Here is a 7,500-nt window from a genome sequence, read left to right as displayed (position 1 = left end):
GTTCGAATCCCATCCTCGTCGACAGGTTCTTTTTACGGAGAAGTGATATTATATCGCCTGCCCTCCAGCAAGTTTAGCACGATTTTCAATGATAGCTTCTTTGTGCTTTTTCATAGGCCTGTAGAAGATCACGCTGTGTTGTAGTTTGGCTGGCAATGATTATATTGATGTTTGGGAAAACGTGTCACTATCCCTTGTGCACGTGGATTTCTTTCCATTTCATCAGAACAGACTGTACTTACTACTAACGCTAATAGCAATCCAACGTTGCAGCTAGTAGTACTATCTGACGAGGTGGCCGAGTGGTTAAGGCGATGGACTGCTAATCCATTGGGGTCTGCCCGCGTGGGTTCGAATCCCATCCTCGTCGACAGGTTACTTTTAGTAATCAGTTTTCATTTGTTATTTTTGACCAAAAGTAGAATGTTGTGTATATTAATGTCCACTGAACCGTTTGCATAATAAGCTGTCACTTCCTGTACATTGCTAATTGGTCGCCTAGGACTAATACAGAGCTCCTGCAGTGCTGTTTTTGTTGAGAGAAGCTGTGAGTGAAGGTAAGCCAGGTACATGATTAACGAGCTTCTTACCTTGAGACCTGTCAAGGTGAAAACGCGTGACTACCCTCTTGGCACGAGGATATGCAGCAAATACAAGATGGCGGCAACAGGTCGCAACTAGAAACTGCTCTGACAATATTTTGCTGTTAGAGTGTCCTAAATGGATGAACAATGTCTAAAACATTACCAAATCAACCCGGTATGTAAACCAGCATGTCTCAACAACTGAATACAGAACCTCCTCCTACAAAAAGGAAAGCTAAACGGAAGAAAAAATCGTCTTCAACTGACTCTGACACGGCGAGAGACGACACACTCACCACCAGGATGAATGCCTGAGATTTGATAAGACATTCCCTAGATAATGTCTATACACCGCAAGCAAATAACCCGATACAACACATACCAACCCCTGACCATATACTATCTGCCTCCACTCCCAAACTACCAACGTGTCCTTCAAAGTCAAACCCCCGACCCGACACCCGGCATGGCCGCCATATTGTCAAAACTTGAACAACTTGACGCGAAGGTCTCTAAACTTGACTCTATCGAAAAGAACGTGTCAGACATCAAATGCAATGTCGCTAGGCTTGAAATTAAAATACAAGAATTGGATGTTCTGAAAACGCGGGTTGACGAAATTGACAAAAGTACCTCATACATGAGTGCATGTTTCGATGATTTCCAAAGAGATAAACAAAAAATGCAGGATGATATAAAGCATTTGCAAAATGAGATGTCAAAATACTCACCCTTTATGCAAGGCGTAGAACAAGAAAATTTGAAATTACGAGAAACTGTGATAGACCTAAGATGTCGATCTATGAGAGACAATCTCATTTTTTCAAACATTCCCGAAACAGAAGTTTCGTCTTCTTTGGAAAACTGTGAAAAGGTTCTCAAAGAGTTCATTAAAAACCATCTCGACGTCGACAGCGATCAGTTACACTTCAAAAGAGGTCATAGGATCGGGAGTTCTAGTCGTGGAGATGGATCACCCCGCAGACCCCGCGCCCTCATAGCGAAGTTCTTGTATACACAAGAGAGAGATCTAGTCAAATCGGCAGGGAAAATGTTAAGGAACACACCGTATTCCATCTATGAACAATTCCCTGACGAAGTGAGCCAATACAGACGCGATGTCCTGATCCCTGCCCTGAAGGAGGCGAAGAGACAAAACTGAAGGGCGTTTATCAATATCGACAAATTGTACATTGACAAAGTGCTTCAAACGTCAGTGCCCCCACCCCCGTATCGCCCTAACCATGACAAAGCGGGTCCCCGCTAGGTGGTGGTGGTCGAGAGAATAGTGCATGTGACGATCTCAAAGGACATGTAACATATTACAATCCTGAATCTAACAGTACCTCCCTGAACATCCCTGAAATCAACAGTGACTATGTACCTAAGAATCGTGATTGTGACCCTAACAACCTGACTGTAATGACAACTCCATCATTAACAATTCCCCATTATTTATACCCAAGTGATTATGTGAACAGTAATAATGGTGGATCTTTGAGCACTAACTCAATACATAGTAAGACAAACAATGATTCATATAACACCCGTAATAATACTAATACAGGTGATACAGGTAATTCTGCAAGTTGCCTGAACACTTCAACATGTGTTAGTACTACTTATGAGGACTGCTTTGCAAATATTACTGATTTATATGATAGATCTGGAAAGGACAATGCCCATGATGTTGTAAGTAAGAGTAGCCCTACTATTGACAGTGATGTTGCTGTCACTGACATAGATGTTGACGGTGTTGTAAGTAAGAGTAACCCTACTGTTGACAGTGATGTTGCTGTCACTGACATAGATGTTGATGATGTTGTAAGTAAGAGTGACCCTACTGTTGACAGTCATGTTGCTGTCACTGACATAGATGTTGATGGTGTTGTAAGTAAGAGTAACCCTACTGTTGACAGTGATGTTGCTGTCACTGACATAGATGTTGATGATGTTGTAAGTAACAGTAACCCTACTGTTGACAATGATGTTGCTGTCACTAACATAGATGTTGATGATGTTGTAAGTAAGAGTGACCCTACTGTTGACAGTCATGCTGCTGTCACTAACATAGATGTTGATGATGTTGTAAGTAAGAGTGACCCTACTGTTGACAGTCATGTTGCTGTCACTGACATAGATGTTGATGGTGTTGTAAGTAAGAGTAACCCTACTGTTGACAGTGATGTTGCTGTCACTGACACAGATGTTGATGATGTTGTAAGTAAGAGTAACCCTACTGTTGACAATGATGTTGCTGTCACTGACATAGATGTTGATGATGTTGTAAGTAAGAGTAACCCTACTGTTGACAGTGATGTTGCTGTCACTGACATAGATGTTGATGATGTTGTAAGTAAGAGTGACCCTACTGTTGACAGTCATGTTGCTGTCACTGACATAGATGTTGATGATGTTGTAAGTAAGAGTAACCCTACTGTTGACAATGATGTTGCTGTCACTGACATAGATGTTGATGATGTTGTAAGTAAGAGTAACCCCACTGTTGACAGTGATGTTGCTGTCACTGACATAGATGTTGATGATGTTGTAAGTAAGAGTGACCCCACTGTTGACAGTGATGTTGCTGTCACTGACATAGATGTTGATGATGTTGTAAGTAAGAGTGACCCCACTGTTGACAGTGATGTTGCTGTCACTGACATAGATGTTGATGATGTTGTAAGTAACAGTAACCCTACTGTTGACAGTTATGTTGTTGTCACTGACACAGATGTTGATGATGTTGTAAGTAAGAGTAACCCTACTGTTGACAGTCATGTTACTATCACTGACATAGATGTTGATGATGTTGTAAGTAAGAGTAACCCTACTGTTGACAATGATGTTGCTGTCACTGACATAGATGTTGATGATGTTGTAAGTAAGAGTAGCCCTACTGTTGACAGTGATGTTGCTGTCACTGACATAGATGTTGATGGTGTTGTAAGTAAGAGTAGCCCTACTGTTGACAATGATGTTGCTGTCACTGACATAGATGTTGATGATGTTGTAAGTAAGAGTAACCCTACTGTTGACAGTTCTGTTGTTGTCACTGACATAGATGTTGATTGTGTTGTTAGTAAGAGTAACCCTACTGTTGACAGTGATGTTGCTGTCACTGACATAGATGTTGATGGTGTTGTAAGTAAGAGTAACCCTACTGTTGACAGTGATGTTGCTGTCACTGACATAGATGTTGATGATGTTGTAAGTAAGAGTAACCCTACTGTTGACAGTGATGTTGCTGTCACTGACATAGATGTTGATGATGTTGTAAGTAAGAGTAACCCTACTGTTGACAGTGATGTTGCTGTCACTGACATAGATGTTGATGGTGTTGTAAGTAAAGAGTAACCCTACTGTTGACAGTGATGTTGCTGTCACTGACATAGATGTTGATGATGTTGTAAGTAAGAGTAACCCTACTGTTGACAGTGATGTTGCTGTCACTGACACAGATGCTGATGATGTTGTAAGTAAGAGTGACCCTACTGTTGACAGTGATGTTGCTGTCACTGACATAGATGTTGATGGTGTTGTAAGTAAGAGTAACCCTACTGATGACAGTGATGTTGCTGTCATTGACGTAGATGTTGATGGTGCTGTAAGTAACAGTAACACTATTGATGGCAGTGACGTTGCTGTCACTGACTTAGATGTTGATGGTGTTGTAAGTAACAGTTACACTATTGATAGCAGTTATATTGCTATCACTGACATAGATGTTGATGATGTTGTAAGTAACAGTAAAACTATTGATAGCAGTTATATTGCTATCACTGACATAGATGTCGATGGTGTTGTAAGTAACAGTAACACTATTGATATCAGTGATGCTGCTGTCATGGACATACATGTTGTTAATGTCATTGATGTAAATGTCGATGATGTTGATAATGATGTTGAAGGAAATGATAATGATGTTGATAATGTTAATGACAATGATGGTGACGAAGATGATGTGGTGAATGATGGTGTTCGTTCAACAATTCTAAATTGTCTCTCTGTGAATGTATGTGGACTTAGAAAAAGATTAGAATATAATGAATTCGTATCCCTGATTGCAGAAAATCACATTGTGGGCTTTCAGGAGACTAAAACTGATTTTCTTGATGAGATTGATATTGAAAACTTCACAGTTTACCTTAAGCATCGACAAAAGGCATTAAGAACATCTGGTGGATTAGGGATTGCAGTTAGAAATAATCTTAAGGACTATATATCTGTTGTAGAAGATGACAATGAGTATGTGCTATGGATCAGAGTATGTAAGTCACTTGTAAATATTAATCAAGACTTGTACTTTGGTTGCGTATATATACCCCCAGAGGGTTCGAGATATGTGCATCATGATGTATTTACAGAACTTGAGACATCAATCCTTAATCTTGCTTCAGTGAGCGATTACATTATTGTGTTTGGAGATTTTAACGCAAGGACTAGAAATTTGAGTGATTTTAGTGCATTTGATGAACACATTATAGATGAATTTGGACTAGACTTAAATGAACTGAATATTGAACTTAAGCCACAATTGGTTCTAGACGAACTGAACCTACCTCATGAGAGATCAACAAAGGATATAGATAGGACAAATAATTTTGGAGTCAAACTTATCGACATGTGTAAACATCTTAATTTACTAATATGTAATGGTCGTTTGGGAAAAGATCATAAGGTTGGTAAGGCAACCTGTAAAGACAGATCTGTGGTTGATTATGTTATAACTACTCCCCTCTGTCTATCACATTTTACAAATTTTGAAATCTTAGATTACTCACCCCTATTTTCTGATGTGCATTGCCCCGTAAAGTTCTCATTCAAGGCCACAATTCCCCAGACAGATATGCAAACACATCCAAAAGGTAATCCAGATAGAAATCCATTTGAAAGTAGAAAACCGAAACGATATGACTCTGATTTATCCTTCACATTTCAAAACAACATCAATCAAGGCAAGGTGTGTGAACTGATTGAGCGCGCACGTGCAGCGCGTGGATCACAGGTAAATGAACAGGTGATCAACAGCGTGACTCGTGATATCGGGAATGTGCTTATTGACGCAGCCTGTACAACATTTGGAGAAAAGAAATATATAAAATTAAATGCCATTCATTCAAAAATACGGATAAGCCCTGGTTTGGTCAAGAATGCCGGAACAGTAGAAAATTATTCCAAAAGCCAAATATAAAGTTAAAAATCAAATTCAGCTATTGATAGAGCACATTTTCGACTAATGTCAAAAACTATAAAAATGTTTAGATAAACACATACGAAACTATCAACATCAAATAAATGATCTATTCCGGAAGAATAAGAAGAGCTCGCCTAGAGAATATTGGAAAATGCTCAACAAAGCGCACGGTAAACAAACTGAAAATACCCCTGATGTTGACACTTTTACAAATATTTTGTTGGAATAAGTGAGGAATTCGAACCAAACGAGGCTGATCTCGACGAGAAATTGACTGAGACATGTATTTTCAATACTGAGACCCTTAACAGCGACATTTCACGAGAAGAAATAAAACTTGCGGTAAAACAAATAAAAGAAATAAAGCATCGGGCGTTGATTTAATCGAAAATGATTTTCTGATTGACTCAACAGATCTACTTATGCCTCTGTTTTAGAACATTTCAACCTTGTACTATCATCGGGTATTCTACCGGAGTCGTGGGTTACTGGCGTTGTTAAGCCAATCTATAAAGGTAAAGGGTGTAAACTGGATCCCAACTCATACAGACCTATAACAATTTTAAGTTGCCTTGGTAAACTTTTACAAGAGTGTTAAATAACAGACTGAATACATTTTAGATACTAACAATATACTTAACCCAACACAGGCAGGCTTCAGACAAGGGTTCTCAACATGTGATAACATTTTTACTATGCAAATGATGATCCAAATACTAAAACTCTCTAAAAAGAAACTATATACGGTATTTGTAGATTTCACTAAAGCATTTGATAAAGTTTGGAGAATTGGGTTGTGGCATAAACTAACAAAAACTGGGATAGATGGGAGATTTTTCACACTCATAAGAAATATGTATCACAACATAAAATCTAGGGTAATGATTGGAAATACCTTATCAGATGAATTCCCGTGTTACGAGGGTGTGCGACAAGGTGAAAACCTGTCGCCCCTTTTGTTCTCGATATACCTAAATGATCTTGAACAACACCTCCTTGATAGTAGTTGTACTGGTTTTAAATATGAAACGCAAACTAACAGCATCGACCTCTTATACCATTTTATTATATTGTTATATGCAGATGACGCTGTACTGTTCAGCGAAAATCCAAATGATTTACAAAAATCCCTGAATGTCTTCTTTCATTACTGTAAGAAATGGAAACTTAAAGTAAACTTATCTTTGGAAGTTGTTATCTTTGGAAGCGGCCCCGCGAAATCTTCGAAACTCCACTTTACCTACGGAACTGAAACTATAAATATTGTAGATACATACGATTACCTTGGAATTAAATTCCATAGGAATGGGCGATTTGTCCAAGCAATTAAATCACTTACGGAAAGCGCCACCAAAGCAATGTATTGTCTTTTAAAGAAATCCAGGAATGTTAATTTACCTTTAGATTGCCTTTTCGATGCATTTGATGTTATGGTCGTTCCAATTCTATTGTATGGCTCAGAAATATGGGGACACGAGAACTTAGAAATAATAGAAAGAATTCACTTAAAATTTCTGAAATTAGCTTCCGGTTTGAGAAATAGCACCCCAAGTTATATGCTTTACGGTGAATTTGGAAGAGAGCCTTTGAGTATTAAAATCTATAAGCGATTTATTTCACATTGGCATAAATTAGCCTCTGAGAACACATATTGGAAGCCATCCCAGATTATATATCACTGTGTTAACCACATCTGTGACAATACAAATAAAGTTCCAT

The 7,500-nt window shown here is 38.6% G+C and overlaps 2 non-coding genes across 2 annotated transcripts in view; both read left to right on the top strand.

The window, feature by feature from the left end:
- Positions 1-21, top strand: part of Trnas-gcu — an 82-nt gene extending 61 nt beyond the window's left edge. Inside the window, exon 1 of the tRNA in view lies at positions 1-21. This exon is cut by the window's left edge and continues 61 nt beyond it. This is a non-coding gene — a tRNA (tRNA-Ser).
- A 267-nt stretch (positions 22-288) lies between these two features.
- On the top strand, positions 289-370 carry Trnas-gcu. Its single transcript has one exon. It is a non-coding gene; the product is annotated as a tRNA-Ser (tRNA).
- Positions 371-7,500: the final 7,130 nt, after the last annotated feature.

This window comes from Haliotis rubra, unplaced genomic scaffold (assembly GCF_003918875.1).
Source record: "Haliotis rubra isolate DU_JTF1 unplaced genomic scaffold, ASM391887v1 Scf2043, whole genome shotgun sequence".
Lineage (NCBI taxonomy): Eukaryota > Metazoa > Mollusca > Gastropoda > Lepetellida > Haliotidae > Haliotis > Haliotis rubra.
The sequence above is the reverse complement of the archived record's forward strand: the minus strand, read 5'-3'. Positions and strand labels throughout refer to the sequence as shown.